The sequence below is a fragment of the Sminthopsis crassicaudata genome, chromosome 5 (genome assembly GCF_048593235.1).
Source record: "Sminthopsis crassicaudata isolate SCR6 chromosome 5, ASM4859323v1, whole genome shotgun sequence".
Classification (NCBI taxonomy): domain Eukaryota; kingdom Metazoa; phylum Chordata; class Mammalia; order Dasyuromorphia; family Dasyuridae; genus Sminthopsis; species Sminthopsis crassicaudata.
Genome location: NC_133621.1, coordinates 300,548,087 through 300,566,040, shown reverse-complemented (window position 1 = coordinate 300,566,040; position 17,954 = coordinate 300,548,087). Strand labels below are relative to the sequence as shown.

The 17,954-nt window shown below is 36.6% G+C and overlaps 1 protein-coding gene across 4 annotated transcripts in view; it reads left to right on the top strand.

Annotated features, from left to right (window-relative positions):
* The window catches only part of ENTHD1 (ENTH domain containing 1), a 106,069-nt gene that overhangs the window by 38,045 nt on the left and 50,070 nt on the right, over window positions 1-17,954 (top strand). The window lies entirely within an intron of this gene.

Genomic DNA, 17,954 nt, shown 5'->3' with positions numbered 1-17,954 from the left:
TTTGGTTAAAAATCAACTTTACAAATGCCCGTTGATATTTGCCTGCTCCAGAGACAATGATGATATAAGCTATATTACTACATTTGAAAAAGATCTGAGGGTATTAATGGCCTTCAAGCTCAAAATGAATCTGTCATGTAACTGGAAATCATAAAAGCGAATGCCCTCTATTCTGTTGGTATGAAGGGAGGCCTCAAGGTGAGAAAACATTGCCCTGGACAGGTCAACTCTGGGGATTGTATTCGTTGTTACAGTTGGGGAAGGATTTCATTGTGCTAGGGAGCATCCAGAGAAGGGCGATCAAGACTCCTTAGAACTTTAGAAAGGTTACCGTGAGGAAGGATTGAAGTTGTTCTTGGCAGAATGTAGAGCAGTGTGAAAAAACGGCAACAGGCAAATTTAGGATCTGTGTAAGGGAAAAACCTCAGGCACCCTTCGCAGCATTCTAGAGAGTGGTGGGTTGGCTTGGGGACAGGGAGTGCTCCTCCTCTGGAGAGAGCCTTCCCAGCATGGCCCAGGTCATGTGTTCTCATGTAATTCTAGAGTCTAGGGTCACTGCTACACTCCAGTGAGACACTGCAGTAGGGGAAGAAGAAGAAGATTCATGATTCTGAAATGTCAAACTTTTGCAGGGTCTGTGCTCAGTCCCTTTCCCAGTGGAAACACGGCTCAGCTTTCTTATTGCAGGGGTGCCGTGCTCTCCTTGGGAATGACACCCCTCACAAGCCTGTGCAGAGCTCAGCAGATGATGGCGCTCCCTAGCCCTGACTCTAGTGAGATGGGACCATTTCCAGAATGCTTGGCAGGAAGGGACGGTAGCCTGAAAGGTTCAAGCAGGGGACTAGAGGATGCCAACAAGGGAAAAAGGGCTGCAGAGCCTGAAAGCTGCTTCCCGGTTCATGCAACTCTCAAAAGGAGGCCCTCTTCCTTTTTTGCTCAGAAGCGATGACTATAGCCATTCTTCTAAGCTGTGATTCTTGTTCTGACAAACTGTTTTGCAATCAGTGTTTTAGAGTTAATCCTGGGATGGAATGAATATCTTTCAGACTGTTTCCAACAAATTTGATTTCCATTAAATGAGATTATATTTGTAAAAAGTACTTAACCCAGAGCGTGGCACATAGTAGACTTTCTATAAATGCTTGTTCCCACTTCCCTGGGTTTGGTCACTGGACAAATTGCCAACACCCCTTTTTTCTTCCTCATCCCCCTCATCTTTCAGGGTTGTTTCCAGGCACTGATAGAGCAGCTTGGGGAATACAGAGAGAAAGGATTTATAAACATATTTTTTTTCTGTTGTCTTGGATTACAATGCTGGGCTGATAAGCCAAACCTAGAGTTCTCACCACCTAGATTCTCCAGAAGTTTGGAGGATTATAGTTTGGGAAATTTCTAGTTCCTACTATATATATTGTATTCCATTTTAAGAAAATGCCCCCAACTGGTGTGATTTCTTGTGGTTAATTTTGGCTATTTAGGGGAGATTCAAAGGAAGATAAAGATTTGTGAGCATAAATAGAATAAATAGTCACAAACTGGTTCAAGGAAATTGAAGACCCAGGCTGGACTATGAAATAGAGGGCTAGCCTTGGAATCACAAAGACTTGGGTTCAAGACCTACTTCTATTACATATCAGCTCTATGACCCTCAGCAGATGACTTAGTCTTTCCATGAGGTGTCTCTCAAAGTTGCAGAAGTTATAGCAAAGTGGCTGACCTGCCTCAGTTATAAGGCAGCATTCCAAAACACACTGAGTCTTCCTCAGAGAGCTAAATCACAAGTCCTGGACAAAAAAAATGCATTTTCTACAGTGTGAAATTGTGCTTTTGACACTTTTAATTTGTACTTCACAGCATAAAGGGCTTCTTCATTATTCCAACTTCTGAAAAACTTTCTATTTAAAGAACTCAGGTAGTTGGAATTTGAATCTTACAATACTTTCTTCACCTTCTGATTGAGGTGAAAGCTATTCATTTTATAAGATTAAACATTATTTCAAAGTAACTGGTGGAGGTCAGTGAATAAAAATGAACATAAACTGAAAAATGTGAAGTGATGAAGATCATTCAAAAATGGAGCTCTCAATATTTAGTGAGGCTCATTTCTTGTAACAGTGTAAATTTGATCCTATGTATGATGACTATTTCATATCATTTGGATAATGTATTTATCTTCTAAATGTGTTAATCAATTTAAATGATAGACCAGAAGCTCAAGATAGAAGGGAAAGAAGGTAAATTTTCCATATAATAGACTGGTAAGCTTGATCCTAGGAAAAATTCTAGACTGTGTTATTAAAATTCTCATTTACAAGTACTTAGAAGGACGTTCAGTGATCACCAGGAGCCATAATGGATTCATGAAGAACAAATCATATTCTTTTTAACTTTGATTTTAATACTAAGAAGGGACACAATAGACATAATATATTTAAATTTTAGCAAGTCATTTGACTAAGTCTCTTATTTTATGCTTGTCTATGGACAAGATGGAAATATCGAGCTAGACGATGTTACAGTTGGCAGTTTTAGAACCATTAGGATGACTAAGCTCAAAGATGACCAGCTAGTGGATCAATGTCAATCTGAAGAATGTTTTTAAGAATACAGTACTAGAATCCTTAGTTCAGTATTTTTATTAATGACTTAGATGAGAACATATTTATCTGATTTGAAGATGACATAACTGTATTACATAATGGCACAAGAAAAACTGCATGAATACCTAGCTTGGCTCTAAGACAGAAGAGGAAGTGGAAGTTGTGCTACTGCTGTGGTTATCTGCCTTGCTCACAGGGCTAACTCCTCCTTGATTTCTCTGTCTGGACCCCCCACTTCTCTAATCACTCATTGAATCCTATCATATCTACCATCTCTTTGATTCTCTTGGTTCCTGCTGCAGCTGGCCTTGTCTGGACTTCCTATATCATACTCTACCATCTCTTTGATTCTCTTGGTTCCTGCTGCAGCTGGCCTTGTCTGGACTTCACCTATCTGTACAATCCCTCATCTGCATCTAGGCTATACCCCCTCCCCTCCAATTTGTCCTTCATGGACTGCCCAACTCATTTTCCTAATGCATTGTTCCTACTACATTGTTCGCAAGATGAAATAAAAGTTCCTGATTCTGGCTCCAAACTGTCCAATCTTATCTCAGCCATTCCTTTTTACATACTCTGTTTTCTAATCAGACTTGTCTGTTCTGTTTCTTGATCTTGTCCTGGCTTCTTCTATCTCTATCTTTGTTCAAGCCATTCCCGATTCCTGGAATGGACTCTTCCTTCCTCATCCTCCATTTCAGATTTTAAAGGGCTTTAAAAAGAGAGTTATATATTATCCTAAGGATAATAGGGAGCTTCCAGGGTTTATTGAGTAGGGGAGTGACATGGTCAGATCTGCCCTTATTTGGTAGCTGTATGGAGGATAGATTAGAGGGGGAAAGATTTTGAGGCTGGGAAGACTGCAATAATCTTGGCAGGAGATAATGAGGTTCTAGGCTAAAGTAGTGACTGTGTTATGGAAGAGAAAGGTCCAGAAATATTGGGGGGCGGTGGAGTGGGCAGTAGAAATGGCGAGATTTAGCAACTGATAGGGACAACTAGGCCTGGAGGCAGGAGGATCCATCCTGAGTTCAGATCAGTCTTAGACACTTCCTGAGCAAATCACTTCACCCTGTTTGCCTCCGTTTCCTCATCTATAAAATGAGGTAATGAAGGGAATGACAAACCAGTATATGTCAGTATCTTTGCCTAGAAAACCCCAAATGAAGTTACAGAGTGGGACATGAATGAAAAGTGACTAAACAATAATAGTGGACATGTGGAGCTGAGGATAATACTGAGGTTATGGCCCCCAGGAGACTGAAAACTTGGTACCTTCAACAAAGCAGGGAGCTTTGGAAGAGAAGTGACTTTGGGGGAAAAGATAATGAGCTCTAATTTGAATATATATATTTGACATCTCTGGGGCATTCAGTAATTGGTGATGTGAGAAAGAAACTCAAGGGAAATATTGGAGCTGAACATACCCATGACACATATGTACATATACACATACTCAGATATATACACAATGCACATATACACACATATATTATATTTATACTTAAGGAACATATATCCAAGAGGCAGACTTTTACTTGGGGCATATCCATAGTTAAGGTATATAATATTTAAGATGAATCAGTAAAAGAAAATGAGAAAATAGGAGAAGAGAGAGCAGTGTCACAAGAACTCAGAGAAAAGACAGTATGCATAAGGAGAGAATAATTAGCTGCAGAGAGATCAAGAATGAGAAAAGATCATCCAATTTGGCAATTAGAGATCATTAGAGATGTTGAAGAGAGCTGTTTAGTCAATGATGAGATAGAAAACAGACTATAGAGGGCTAAGGAGTGAATAAAGAAAGGAAGTGCAAGCAATGAGTATAAACACTCATTGTTTTTAGAAGTATATTTTTTTAAGTTTGGCTGAGAAAAGGAGGGGAAATGGAGGATGATAGTTCTAGTGTCTTTAAGGATATAGGAGACTTACAATTGCTTGAAAGCAATAAAAAAGGAGCCAGGAGATTGGGAGATAATGAGCACTAGAAAGGGGTATGATGTCATAGATTGTGAACTTGAGAGGTGATAAGCACAGGAACATATATAGACAGGTTAGGTCTAGAGAAAGGCCACTGCATTAGCCGTAGAAAAGGAAGAGAGAGTGGGAAAGAAGTCAAGTCACTGTGAAATGAAGAGAAGAGAAAAGGGAGCTCTTGTTGAATGACCTTAATTTTCTCAGTGAATTAAGAAACGAGGGCCTCAGCTGAGAGGTCTCCAGAGACTTGAGAGAAGAGAAGGTTTGGAATAGTTTTTGTGGACAGTGAGATAGGGAACCATTGCCTGGGGCTGTGGGCCAACTATGGCTACCAAACTGCGCTGGGTTGATGGCAAATTGATACTACCCAACCTCCACTGGTCTTCACTGCAGCAAGGCAATTGCATATGTAACTTTGCAGGGATAGGATTTGGCAAAGGGTGATTGGTGCTAAAAAGGGAAAGGGATTCCAGAGTAGAGCTCAGTGTAGAATTGCATTGGTAATAGTGTTAATGGAGAAAAGCAAAATCATAGCATAGGTAATGGCTTGGGAAAGTATTGAAGGTTGGGGATATTGAAGGTCATGATGATGGGGAAGAAAAAAAAATTTTTAGGAGGAGTTAACATAAAAGGAGGTGGATGGTCAGATGGCTGAATGTCATAATTTTTAATTATGGAAGTCAAATACTTGTGAGTAATGGTGAAATCCAGAGTGTGCCAACCTTTTGTGTGGCCTACGTAGAGTTAAGAGATACATTTTCGGATCTGAGGATGCTGAAAAATGAGAAATTAGGGTGCCTGAGGATGCATTGGTGAATGTTAAGGGCAGGAGGTGGACAGAAGATAGCGTCTCCCATTCTCAGCTACTCATGTTGCATTCTCAGAAGGGAGAATGACCTGGTGGCAGAATTTTGCCAATTCAGGTATCCTAGAAGGGAGCCAAATTAGCTTGACTACTTGAATGAGGGCAAAATAAGCTATTGAGAGTATTGCCATTAAAAAGTTCCATAAGACTGAACCCATATCCATCTGTAAGAGAGAAAGTTGTACCCTTAAATTATATCATATTTAATTTGTATTATAATTATTTGTAAAAACACTTCATTTTCATTCCTTTCTTCCCCTAATAAATGACATGTTCCTTGAGGTCAGACACTCCATTTTATTTTATCTTATGTATCAATAGCTCCTTCACAATGTGTACCACAGGTGGATTAGCTGAACTGAATTCAGTCTGTCTCCAGAGGGGAGAACTAGGACCCCAGAATAAAAAGTGAAAAGAGAGAATAGCATTAACAATTAGAGCTATTGAACAACCCAGAGGATTTCCTGAAAGGTATTCAGGAATTCCCTGCCAAGCATATTCGATTACCTTTCATTGGGGCTGCTTTAGAGAGTTTTTGGAAATCAGGTCATTAATTTTTAAAGTCCCTTCTAATTCTTGGATTTATTAAATCTAGGAGAAAGTAAGTTCAAATTTTGTCAGTCTGTTCTCATTTCGTAATAGCTTGTGCCTGAATGAGATACAGGTTTAAAATGGATTGATAAAGTAATTAGACAGAATTATTTTTACCATATTGATTTGTGTTTTTAACATATTAATTTGATGCAGATGAGGTTTGGTGAATTTAGAATTGTCTTCCACAGCCACCACCTGGTTCAGACCCTCATTCTCTCCAGTCTGGGAGAGTCCCTCTGGCAACTGGACTCTCCCTTCTCCCATTTCCCTCCATACAACTGCCAAAAGACATCACCAAATGAAGCACTGTTTGGACCCAGCTGCCCCTTTGCTTCAGAAACTGCAGTTTCTCTCTCTTGCCTCTAGGATAAATCTGCTCTCCTCATAGTCTGCCTTGCTCTACCTCAGCAGGCTTTCTGTGCCTTGCTGCTTCCAAATACACTGGCCTGTGGGTCTTTCCCCAGGTGGTACCACAGGTGTCCATGCTTTGCAAGGCTGACTGGGGCCCCTAGTTCCTCACCTCAGTTTCCTAGAATCCCTGCTTTTCTTCACAAGGCTCAGCTTGGATGGAAGGTGAAACTTAGCATCAGGAAGACCTGGATTCAAATCCTACCTAGGCACTGGCTGTTTGTTATGTGACCTCTCTGTGCCTCGGTTTTCTCAACTGTGAAATGAAGGTATTAGTCTTAAGGGCCTCTAAGATTCTTTCTGGTTTTAACTCCATGATCCTAGTTACTACTAACACACTCTCTCTTAAAATTATTTTGTATTTAATTTTCTAAGTACCTATTGTTTTCCCTCAATAAATGTAAGCTTCTTGAAGGCAAAACTATTTTACTTTTCTGTCTTTGTATCCTAACACCTAATATAGAGTCTGTACTATTTTAAGAATTTAATCAATCTTTCTTCTTTTTCAAACAAAAGGTATTTAAAAAAATTTTATAGTATTTTATTTTTTTCCAAATACACGCAAAGATAATTTTCAACATTCACCTTTGCAAAACCTTCTGTTCCATATTTTTCTCTATTTCTTTCTCTTCCCTCTCCAAGACAGCAAGCAATCCAATATAAGTTAAACATGTGCATTAATAAATCCTTCTTGAATAAATACAGAAAAATGAAAAAATAGAGCCTGATTTTTCTTTCTCCTCCTCCTTTCTCTGAATGCACAGCAACCTACTTGAATTGATTTTGTATCTGTTCAATGTCCTAAACCATTTTCCAAAAATGATGCCTCCTTTTCTTGGAAAGAAGGTTAGAAGTCTGACTGCCCCCTTTTCTGCAGCTCATGGCATCACAGCAGCATTCTGTTGGCGCGCCCACGATCATCTCTTGTTAATGTCAGTGGCATTTGAGGAGAGCCGGCGTGCCCTTTCTTCAGTCATCTGCTTTGGTAGCAGCTGATGAAACCTGGCACACGTAAGCAGGCAATCTAATTAGTGATGCTGCATGTGCCACAGAAAGGCTGGGGGGAAGCTACAACACAGGAGGCTCACCAGCATCTTTTTACAGAGTAGGAATCTAAACGGGATCATTTCTTTGGTCTGGTGGGCAGGGCAACACTTAGAGGCATCTTTTTAAAGAAACAATTTGAAATAGAAACTGTTAACTTGTTCTTGTTTCACATATGAAAAGGAAAATTACCTTCAAAAGCAGCATCTAATGCTCCTAACAGAATGAAGCCTGCAGACGGATCCATGATTCTACTTGGCAAGATGATATTTTAACTCCAAAAGAAAGGTTTTTAATTTGTGTCCCTTAGATATGAATCAGTTTTCTTTCTGCACATTGTTGATAATTTTTATTACAAAATCTGCTGATTAATAAACCTGTTTGTTTTCATAAGATCACATTTCCTCCCTTGAAGCCCATTTTCTCCTCTTTGACTTGATTGGAGAATGAGAATGTAATGTTGATTTTTTTGGCCACAGTCATTTCCATGGCAACAGATAGAGATGATGTGAATTGGTCCAGATAAAATTAGAGCTCACCAAAACCTTTAGTCTGGTTATGAGTTACTAAGTTAGGAGTAAAGAAGAGAAAATGATTTCTCTCTGTCTCTGTCTCTGTCTCTCTCTCTCTCTCTCTTGTGTGTGTGTGTGTGTGTGTGTGTGTGTGTGTGTGTGTGTGTGTGTGTATGAAGGAGTTATTTCAGTGCTCAATTCCTCAATTTACTAGTTTGCCTAAAAGAGGAATGCTGCATATTTCAGGCATTATTAAACTTAATACTTAGAACTCATCAGGCAAAAGTTTTGTACAAATGGATACTCCATTTTTTGACAGCTCATTATTTCTGTCTGCTTTCTAAATTTCTTTTTCAAGTCTGAAACTTCTTTTGATGTACCTGAAATTTTGTTTTTCATTTCTCCCTCTATCTCACTTTCCCAAATGTACTTAATTCTCTTTACAGCCTCCTGTCCCTCCATCTTTCCTGTTTTCCAAGGTCATTACTTTGACCTTGGACTCATTTTTTTCCTTGCCTTTTCAGTCTTGACTCCATAGTTAACTAGTTCAATTATGCAGTGTCTTACTCCCCACACACATGAGACTTCCTCAGCAACTCTGGATTATATGTGTATATAATTATATCACATTCATATGTGCATGTACATAAACATATGTGTATATTTGGAAGTATATACACTACACTACACACACACACACACATATATATATATATACATAATACATATACACATATTCTGACTGGATATACCATCAATTTATGTTATATAATCTCCCTGTTTTACTCATTATTGTATGAAAATACATTTATCCTTCCATGATGAACTCTATCAAGATCTCTCCAATAGCTGGGCATGATGGCACAAGTCTTTACTCCCTGGGGCTGTCTGAGCTGCTAAAATTGATTGGGTGTCTGCACTAAATCTGGGACTAAAGTGATGAGTTCCCAGGATTGGAAGGCCACTGGGCTGCCTAGGAAGGGGCAAATAATGTTCAGGTTGGAATAATGAAGCAATTCAAAATTTCTGGGCCAATTAGTATTGGGATTGGGTTTGTGAATGCCCCACTGCAGTGACCCAGAAGAGGAGGCTGAGAAAGGATCAGCCAGAGAAGAGGAAGGAGACAGGGAAGGGAATCAGGGAGAAATGTGCCATTTAAACCCAGGAAAAATGTGTCTAGTAAGAGGAAGTGGTCAGCAATGCCAGAACTTGGAGAGTGACTAGGAGGATGAGAATGGAAAAAAGGCCACCAAGTTTAGCCCTTAAGAGAATTTTTGAGAGGTCTGTTTTCATAAAATGGTGGGTAATCACTGCTTTCTCCTTGATAAGAGGCCAAAGAGTTGAGAGATGGGGTGAGGAAGCAGAGGCAATTGAGGGAGAGGAGATCCAGTCTCAAAAAAAAATCTCCAATAACTTTTTTGAATCATTTCCATTCTCTTCAAATCCTTAATATCACATTCAAGAAACCCTATGTTTTAGCAGATAACCATAATTCATGCTTTATTGAGAAAATTGTGTCCATTTAATTCTAGCTCCCTCAAATCCCTTAGTTCTTACCTCAAACCCCATCTACAGCTTCATCTATCCTCTCTTTCCTTCATACATTCTTGTCAAAACCAATCCTTCTGTTTGTGTCCTTGATTCCAAACCCTCTTGTCCTCTTCAGGAATTTATTTTTTTAATCATGATTCCTTTTATGCTCCCTCACCTTCTTTAATTTCTTCCTATTTACTTGTTCCTTTTCCATTGCCATTCCATGTTTAGGGCCTTCTTATTCTTGAAAAATGCTATAATTGCCATATAATTACTATACCTTCTAGTTCTTGTTTGTTCTCTCTCTTTCTACTAAGCTTTTTAATTTTAATTTATTTACCTTAATATCCTTTAAAATGTTATTTATTTTAAACATTCTATTCTATTTAAATTTTGAGTTTCAAATTCTCTCCTTTCCTCCCAACTCCTCACCCACCTGTTGAGAAGACAAACAATATGAGAGCAATTATACATGTGAAATCATGTAAGACATTTTCATATTAGCCATGCTTTTAAAAAAAACAAGCAAAAGAAAGTGAGAAAATTATACTTCAGTTTGCATTTTTTTTTTCATCAAGAGTCCTTTGGGATTGTATTGGATCATTGTAATGATCAGAACAGCTAAATCTTTCATAGTTGATCATCATTATAACATTGTGGTTATTGCAAAGAATGATCTCCCAGTCCTTCTCATTTCACTTTGAATCAGTACATATAGATAGCACCATGGTTTTCTGAAAGCACTCTCTTTGTTATTTCTTATAGCACAGTAGTAATCCATCATAATCATATGCCACAATTTGTTCAGTCATTCTTGAATTGATGAGCATCCCCTCAACTTCCAATTCTTGAATACCACAAAAAGAGCTGCTATAAATATTTTTGTACATAATGGTCCTTTTCCTTTTTCCTTGATGTCCTTGGGATAGAGATCTGGTAGAGGTCAAAGTGCATGCATAGTTTTATGGCTTTTTTGGCATAGTTCCAAATTGATTTTCAGAATGGTTGGACCAGTTTATTTCTTGCAATTCATTAGTATGCCATTTTTTCCTTATCCTTTCCAGCATTTGCCATTTCTTATAGGTGTGAAGTAGAAATCAAAAATGATTTACATAATTTTTTTCATATGATTGTTATTGTTTGAGTTATTTCAGGTTATGTTCCACACTTCATGAGCCCATTTGGGGTTTCTTGCCAAAGACATTGGAGTGATTTGCCATTTCCTTCTCCAGCTTAATCTACAGTTGGGGAATTGAGGCAAACAGGGTTAAGTGTCTTGCCCAGGGTCACACAGCTAGTAAGTATCTAGGTCAAATTTGAACTCAGGTCCTTCTGCTCTATTCACTATGCCACATATTACATGATTATATATCATGTTGACTTTTTCTTTTGAAAACTGCCTGTTTGTTTTATACTCAGTTTATATTTGAGAAATGAAATATTTATCAGAAAAACTTGATATAAAGTTTTTTGATTTGTTTTATTGTCTATACCTTTTAGCTTTTTAAAAATTAGGCCTATTTTTTGCTTTTGCTTTGTCTGAGATTATGATTGACACCTGCCTTTTTTATTTCAGTTGAAGCATCTTAAATTCTGCTCCAGCTCTTTCATCTGTACGTGTCTTTCTGTTTCAAGTGTGTTTCTTGTAAACAATATATTGTTGGATTCTAGTCCATTATTATCCATTATTCTATCTGTTTCTGTTTTATGGGTGAATTCATCCCATTCACAGTTATGATACTATATATTTCCCTCCATCTCATTATCTTCTGTTTCTTTTTCTCTCTTTTTATCCTATCTCTTCTCAAAAGTCTATTTTGAGTTTGACCACTGCCACCCTTAATCCAACTGCCCTTTATCATCCTCCTTCCTTTTTTTCTCTTATCCTCTTTCCCTTCTCTTTCTCTATTGGATAAGTTACATTTCCATACACAACTGAATTTCTATGCATATTTCTTCTTTGAACCAATTGCCTGACATTCCCCTATTTCTCTCTCCATTGTAAAAGCTCCTTCTTGCACACCTTTTTTATATGGGAAAATTTTCTCCATTTTCTCTCTCCTTTTCACTTCCTCCTATTGCCTCCCTCTTTTTCACTCCTTAATTTATTGGGGAGGTCATTTCAATACAACTGATTACATACCCATATCTTCTGTCTATGTAAATGCCTTTTAACTATCTTAATAATAAAGTTCCTAGGAGTTACAAGTGTCATCTTTGCATATGGGAATGTTAATAGTTTTAACCTTATTGAGTCATTTATGATTACTCATTCTTATTTACTTTTTAATATTTTTCTTGAGTCTCTTTGAACTTCAGATTTTCTATTCAGTTCTGGTCTTTTCATCAGGAATGCTTAAAAGTCCTTTATTTCATTAAATTTCATTAAATATCCATTTCCCCCTTAAATCCAGTTTTACTGGATAGGGGATTTTGGATTGTAACTCTTAACTCCCTTTGTCTCTTGGATTATCATATTCCAAGCTGTCCCCTCCTTTCATGTGGAAACAGCTAAATCTTGTGTGATGCTGAATCTTGCTCCACAACATCTGAATTGTTTCTTTTTGGCTACTTGAAGTATTTTCTCTTTGACCAGGGAGTGTTGGAATTTGGTTATAATATTCTTGAGAATTTTCATTTTGGATCTTCTTTCAGGAGGTGGTCATTGAATTCTTTCAATTTCTATTTTATCCTCTGGAGCTAAACAATCTAGGCAGTTATCCTTTATTATTTATTAAGCTTTGATATTTTTGATGACTGCTATTTTATAATAGAGGTATAGAAGTACTATTTTCCCTTTCATCTCTATTTCTTTTCACCATTTTCCTCGATATCCTAGACCTTTTTTTAAAATGAATTTTGTTAATTATTTTATTAAGTTTGATAAAATATCCTCTTGGGAATTTGATAAAGCATGAAAACTGTAAATTAATATTTGTAATAATTATCATTTTAATTATGGCCTAGCCATGAACACTGAATATTCTCTTCAGGTACTTAAATTGTTTTTAAGATGGTACTTGTAATAAGTCTTTTGTGTGCACACCCCATGTGTGCATGGGGTATTGATCCCCAGATATTTTATGCATTTTGTAGTTACCTGGAATAAGGTTTACCTTCCTATTACTGTTTTCTGTGATGTCTTATGATTATGTAGAAATGCTGTTGATTTTTGAGGATTTAGTTTGTATCCTTGGATTTTGCCAGAGAACTTTCCAGTATTTTTGTCAATTCCCAAGGATTTTCCAAGTATTATCATGCTTGGAAACTATAAAGTCATCAAGTGAGGATAGTTTTATCTCCTTTTTACTTATCTTTATATCTTTGATTTCTTTCTTATTTCTAATATCTTGTTGTTATTGCTTACATTTCTAGAACTATATCAAATAATAGGAGAGAGAATGTCCAGCCTTGCTTCATTCCCATATTTATTGGTAAAAGTTTTAGTTTATTTTCATTGTGTATGATGCTTGCTCTTGGCTTTATCTAGATACTTTTGATGAGATTTTAAAAGTCCCTTTATGCCTATATTTTTCCTAATGTTGAACCATCCTTGCATTACTGTTATGAATAACACATTATCATAATAAAAGATTTCTTCCCATATTTATTAGAAAAAGTTCTAGTGTATTCTCCTTGTATATAACACTTTTGGTCTTATATAGATGCTTTTTATGATATTAGAAAAGTTATGTTTGATAGAATTTTCTTTAGATTTTTAAAAAATTAACTTTAATGTATTGTTTTGTAGTTTTCTTTCTGGGTTTTATATTTCTCTTGTTTAAGTATTAGGACTACATTTGTCTCCTAAAAAGATTCTGATAGGATGTTTTCTTTTTCAATTTTTTGAGAATAATTTGTGAAGTATGAGTATTAACTATCATCTAAAAGTTTGACAGAATTCTCCTGGGAATCTTATGAGGATCAGGCATTTTTTTCTTTTAGTAGTTTTTTTAAAATAACTATTTCCTTTTCTGAGATTGTTTTTTTTTTTTTAAATAAGATCTCTAACCAGATTTCTGATAGCTTGAGTATTTTACATTATTAGGGTATATTTATATTTATTTTATGTTCTCAGTTTTCTTAGTCCTTATCTGTGCATATTATGTTACTTTATTATTTATTCTGATTTTGCTGTGATTTCATCTTATTTGCTATTTTACTTATTTGATTTTTTGCTCTCATTTAAATCACATTAGCAAAAAGCTTATCAATTTTATTGGATTTTTCAAAGAACCAATTATTAGTTTTATTTTTCATTTCTATGATTTTTATTTTCATTTTATCTATTTTATCTCCAATTTTTAATATCTTCTCTTTTGGACCATTTTAGATTTGTTTATCTTTTGGCTTTCTAATTTTAAAAATGCATAGTCAATTCATTAATTCTTTTTCTATTTTGTTAATATATGTTTATAAGGATATGATTTTTCCCCTGAGGACTACTTTAACTGCATTCCAGAGAATTTTGGTATGTTGTTTCATCATTATCATTTTCTTTTACAATAGTTACTGTTTCTATTATTTGTTCTTTGATATACTCATTATTTAGAATTTCATTATTAAGTTTCCATTTGGGTTTGTATCTTTTGTTTGTGGTCCCTTGACCAATTATTATTTTTATTTTATTATGGTTTGTAAAAGATGCATTAACTGCTTTTTCACAAGTGTTTACAATATCTCTGTACCCTAAAACATGGCTACTCTTTTGGTAAAAGTTCCATGTGGTGCTAAGAAATATGTATATTCTTTTGCTGTCCCATTTAAAAGATAGCATAAGTCTTTTAACTCTAGTTTCTCCTCTCCCCTTCTCCTTTCTGTTAGATTTATCCTAAACTGAGAAAGGGATGTTGAAGTCTCCTGTCACTCTTGTATTACTGTCTATGTCTATTTGTAGCTCAGATAATGTTTCCTTTATGAATTTGTATGCTAAGGCACTTGGAGCATATAGTTTTATTAGCTTATTATTGATATTGGCTGGTTATTTCTTTCCTTTCAGCATAACATAGTTTCCTTATTTATTCCTTTTCATTTTTGAATGTTTGTTTTTGCTTTGTCAGCATGATTGCAACTCATTTTTTTTAAAAGTTACTTGATGTGTGGTAATTTTTTTTCTATCTCCTGTTTTATTTTATATATGTCTTTGTTTTTTAACTATGTAAGTATAAATAAGTAACAGATAGCCGGATATTGTTTTGTTGTCCATTCTGTCATGTTTTTTCTGTTTTATTGGATTGTTTAATCCATTTACATTTAAAGTTATAGTAGGTTCATATTTTTCTCCATCTGTTTCTAAAATTGTCCCCCCCCCAGGTTTTCCCTTCTTGTTTTGTAAACAGAGTATTATATAGCTCTAGTTGCTTTACTTTAATCTTTTTTAAGGTGACCCTATTCCCGTGATTCTCTTTTCCTTACATTGATCCCTTTTATCATTTTCCTTTATGGTTTTGTTTATTAGTTCCTTTTTCTCTCCTGCTTTTATCTGGTTGGATATTTCCCCCCTCTTTTTTCTCTCAGTCAGGTAGATTCCTCATTCCTTTCCTTCACTTAAACTATTTCTGTGCATTAATTTTTAAAGTTTCATTTTTCTTGCTTCCCTTTCCAAAAAAGATTTCTCTCATCTCATCATCTATCCTTTCTGTCTACTCCAGACCTCATTCTCTGATTCATGACCCTTATAATTATCTAGTTTCTCTTATATATTCTGTATCCTCTTGCAATAAAAACTTCCAAGATATCCATCCATTCTAGATTCACACTTCTAGATGGTTTGTGCCACAACATTTCCAATTTCTCAGTATGCCTCATTTCCAGAAAAAGGCCAGATATCAGTGGTAAATCTACCATTTCCTGCTTATCTCTCCATTCCACCCCCCACATCTATTCACTTCCCTTCTGGTTCTGTGTTTTTGTACTCTCTTAGATGCTATTTGACTCAAGGAATTCCAACTTCCCCTCCCAAAGTAAGATAAGTAGACTTTTAAAGCACCCAGTTTTTAAGCCATACCCAGCATAAGGTTCCTATTGCCCTTCACAGACAAATCTCTCATAAATAGAATACCCTTTTATCACCAAAGGAAGGCCTCATTGTTCCTTTTTCAAACCCCTTCCACTGTGCTCGTCTCTTTCTGAGACCATAGGATTCACCTTTCCCTCATTGATAACTCTAGATTTAACCCAGCAACGTCACGTTTTTCTATTTTCCTGCTCCCCTTCCCTCCTTTCATGTATTCTCTCCTGTTGTAATGTAATCTCACAAAGAAAAAAAATGGTTCATGACATGATGAGTTAACAGGTTCTGTCCATAATGCCTCAGGCCTGTCTCCTGCCTGTACTCTTCCACTCTCACCTCCAGGACAATTGGAGATGTGGAGACCTTGGCCTTTTGAAGCTAAAGTCTTTCCAGATCTCACTTTGGCAGCACTCATTCAGTGATTAAGGCTAGATTAGAGAAGGGACAAAGAATGGCCACTTCTACTTGGTCAAAAAAAAATCAATCTGGGAAGAGAAGTATCTCTGGTTCCTGGCCCAAACCAGAAATGGTTGCTATTAACACTTACTCTGAGTCATCAGGGCCCATACCATGACTGAGGAGGGCTTGTTGGCCAGTCAATGAGAGCCAGAAAGATTTGGGTTCAAAGGTTCAAAGTCTCAAGGAAAGAAATCTGGCCAGTAAATCCGGGGCATTTTGAGAAGTTTCCGTGGTCAAGACACTTTGGACAGAGTACCAGTGGGTGACAGTATTGTACTCTACATGAACAGAGGAAGAGGAAGAAAGGAAAAGAAAGGGAAGGCCAGGCAAGGCATCCAGGCTACCTCTAGGTGTTCTGATCTGTATCTTTCTGCTGAGTCCAAAGGTCTCTGGAAGAGAAAGTGAGGTGGGTGACCTTGTACTGCCTCCTTCCCTTCCATCCAATTCACTTGCAAATCCTGGCATCACCTTCTTGATACCATGATCCACTTTGAGAACAAAGAACAAAGTACAACCTTATAGTAGAACAAGTTGTCCCTTTCAGATGGACAGTACAGCTTCTTCTTTCTTTTCCTTTTCCCTTTCCATCACCTGGTGTACTTTTAGAAAGAAATCTCTTATTGGTCTCTCTCTTATTGCTCTGTTGCTGTTGTTGTCCTTGGCTCATGCATTTATTTACTCCTTTATTTTCGTCATGGTGTTTGAGAAGCAAATAATCTCTTCAGTTCTGATTTTCTTTCTAAAAAAATGTTCCAAATGCCTCTTGGTTACTGAATATTCATACTTTTTCATTTATGGTCAAGCTTAGATGCCCTTGCTCTTCAGAACACATTATTCCATTTCCTCCTACATTTTCTGATAGGTGCTGGGTCTTGCTTTATTCAAATTTCCTTTCTTTTGTATTTGGAGATCTTTCTTCTGCTCACTTGTGGAACTTGTTTCAAAAGGGAACTGTTAAACAAACAAACAAACAAATAAAGTGAAAACTTATGTCTTGGTATTTGCAGTCTTGGGGTTATAATTTTTTTCTGTGATGATGATCTGTGAAGTTTTCTAGTTGATATTCCACTTTCTATGTTCAGAGGTTCTGGGAAATTCTTTTCTCATTTTTTGCATTATGGTGTTAATTATTTTTTGTCATATCATGTTCTTCTGGGAAACTAATGGTCCTTAGATTATCTCTATGCATTGTCTTTGAAATCAGTATGTTTTGCTTGTGTAGTGAACATATTTTCTTTTGTTCTCTTCTAGATCTTCCTTCAGTTTTGTATATTTACATTCTCAATTTTTTGTTCTTGTTTTTGTTTCTTTGGTAAGATTTGCCATAATAGATTCAAATTTTTCTGTTTTGCTCATTATTTTTTTGGTTGTTGTTGTACATGGTCCTAAATTCTGATCCCATAATTCTTACTTCTCTTTTAAACCACTTGGGAAGGTTCTCCTCCTTCCAGAGAGTCTCCTGCCTCATGAAGTGTTGGATCATTTTCCTTTGTTTTACAGTATTTAATCATAGATGACCAAATTTTTAACATTTTTGCTGTTGACTTATCTGCTTATGTTAGAGGAGTTTTTTCCTCCTTAATACTTTTTGGTAATTTCCAGTCTTTCTCCCTACCCATTTTCCTCTGTTTACTCTTTTGACTCTACTTCCTCTGATGGGGTTGGCTTGGGGGTTGAATCTCAAAGCATCTCCACCTCTTACCATCCTGGACATTTCACAGCCTAGATTTTTGCCCCAAATGACTTTTAGGTCAAAAATGATTCCAGCTAGAAGCTATGTTCTTTATCTCAGATTTAGTGGAATGCTACATAGCCTCCTTTAGTTCTATGGGGCTAAAGGGTTCTCTCCCTTGGCCAGGCAGCTTAGGGCTTTGCCATATTGGTACTACAGGGTTGTAGCCCCAGCAGACATTTTTGTTCTTGAAGGTTTGCCTTCTATTGTTCTAGCT